This window comes from Panthera leo, chromosome E2 (assembly GCF_018350215.1).
Source record: "Panthera leo isolate Ple1 chromosome E2, P.leo_Ple1_pat1.1, whole genome shotgun sequence".
Classification (NCBI taxonomy): Eukaryota; Metazoa; Chordata; class Mammalia; order Carnivora; family Felidae; genus Panthera; species Panthera leo.
In genome coordinates, this window is record NC_056693.1 from 61,546,580 (window position 1) to 61,549,177 (window position 2,598).

Sequence of the window (2,598 nt, forward strand, 5' to 3'; positions counted from 1 at the left end):
GAGGCTCCAGGTACTTAACCCCCAACAGTGCAGTTGTCTCCCCAAAGGGCTGAGTGGAGTGCATAAGGGAGCGTACCGGTCAGTATCAGTTCTTAGGATCCAAGGGCAGAGAGATGTTTGGGCCACCCTTGGAATAGGCCTCAGGAATCCTGTCGTGCAGCTGCAATCACACTTTGCAAAAGACATGGTGATGTTCCACATTCCCTGCCGAGTATTGTTGCACCGATTTCCGAACCCATGTGTGTGATGTTGTCAGACTTTGGAATCGGGTCCCCATGGGGATAGACACTTAGCTAGGGTAAGGGTTTGGTATAGGGAAGTCACTAAGGCCTAAGCGACACCAGTGTTAATTCCATGGAGGGCTGAAGTGAGGGCACATGTGCGGCTGTGGATCTGGTTTACATTTCATGTGCTAGATAGGGTTAAGTGTAGGGTGAGGGTTATGGTTAGGGTTATGGTTACGGTTAGTGTTTATTCCCAGGAGGCTTTCCATCCATGTAGTTTCAATCGGCAATATTTTATTCTTTTTGATTGCTAAGTAATAATCCATTGTGTGTGTGTGTGTGTGTATATATACACACACATATATATATATGTATACACACATACACATATACATACTATGTATATATGTATGTGTATATACCATGTCTTTATCCATTCATCGATTGATGGACATTTGGGCTTTTTCCATACTTTATTGTTGATAGTACTGCTATAAACTTTGGGGTTCACGTGTCCCTTCGAAATAGCATATCTGTATCCCTTGCATAAATACATACTAGTGCACATGCTGGGTTGTAGAACAGTTCTCTCTTTCATTTTTTGAGGAACCTATATACTGTTTTCAAGAGTGGCTGCACCAGCAGTGCCAGACAGTGCACCAGTGCACCAGTAGTGCAAGAGTTCCTCTTTATCCATTTCCTCGCCAACATCTGTTCTTGCCTGCGTTGTTAGTGTTAGCCATTCTCACAGGGGTGAAGGGGTGTTTATTGTGGTTTTGGTTTGTGTTTTCCTGATGATGAGTGATTTTTGAGCATTTTTTCATGTGTTGGTCGGCCATCTGGATGTCTTCCTTGGAGGAATGTTTGCTCATGTCTTTGCCCATTTCTTCACTGGATTACTTGTTTTTCGGGTGTTGAGTTTGGTATGTTCTTTATAGATTTTGAATACTAATCCTTTATCTCATATGTCGTTTGCAAATACCTTCTCCCATTCTGTTGGTTGCCTTTTAGTTTTGCTGATCGTTTCCTTCTCTGTGCAGAAGCTTTTTATTTTGATGAGGTCCTAATAGTTCATTTTTGCTTTTGTTTCCCTTGCCTCTGGAGACGTGTTGAGTAAGAAGTTGTGGACGCCAACATTAAGAGGTTTTTGCCTGCTTTCCCCTTGATGATTTTGATAGCTGCCTATCTTACATTTAGGTCTTTCATCCGTTTTGAGTGTCTTTTTGTGTGAGAAAGTGGTCCAGGCTCATTCTTCTGCATATCACTGTCCAGTTTTCCCAGCACACTTGCTGAGGAGACTGTCTTTATTCCATTGGATCTTCTTTCTTTTGGACAAAGATTAGTTGGCCATACATCTGTGGGTCCAATTCTGTGTTCCTATTCTGTTCCATTGATCTGAGTGTCTGTTCTGTGCCAGTACCATACTGTCTTGATGATTACAGCTTTGTAATACAGCTGGAAGTCCAGGATTGTGATACCTCCTACTTAGGATTTCTTTTTCAAGATTGCTTTGGCTATTCAGGGTCTTTTCTGGTTCCATACAACTCGAAGGATTGTTTGTTGTAACTCTGTGGAGAATGCTGGTGTTATTTCGCTAGGTATTGCTTTGAATATGTAGATTGCTTTGGGTACTATTGACATTTTAACAATATTTGTTCTTCCTATCCAGGAGCATGGAATGTTTTTCGTTTTTGTGTGTTTGTCATCTTCAATTTCTTTCATAATCTTTCTATAGATTTCAGTGTATAGATTTTTCACCTCTTTGGTTAGATTTATTCCTAGGTATTTTATGGGTTTTGGTGCAATTGTAAACGGGATTGATTCTGTGATTTCTCTTTCTGTTGCTTTTTTGTTTGTGTACAAGAATGCAATTAATTTCTGTGCATTGATTTTATATCCTGCCACTTTGCTGAATTCATGGATCATTTTAGCAGGTTTTGGTGGAATCCTTTTATCAAGAAAGGATGCTGTATTTTGCCAAATGCTTTCTCTGCGTCTATTGAGTGCATCATGTGGTTCTTGTCCCTTCTTTTATTGATGTGATGAATCACATTGATTATTTTGTGGATATGGATCCAGCCTTGCATTCCGGGTATAAATCCCACTTGGTCGTGGTGAATAAAATTTAAATGTATCGTTGGATCTGGTTGGCTAATATCTTGTGGAAGATTTTTGCGTCCATGTTCATCATGAAAATTGGTCTATACTTCTCCTTTTTAGTGGGATCTTTGTCTAGTTTTGGAATCCAGGTAATGCCGACTCATAGGAAGAGTTTGGATGTTTTCCTTCCATTTCTATTTTTGGGACAGCTTCAAGAGAATAGGTGTTAACTCTTCCTTAAATGTTTGGTAGAATTCCCCTGGAGAGCCATCTG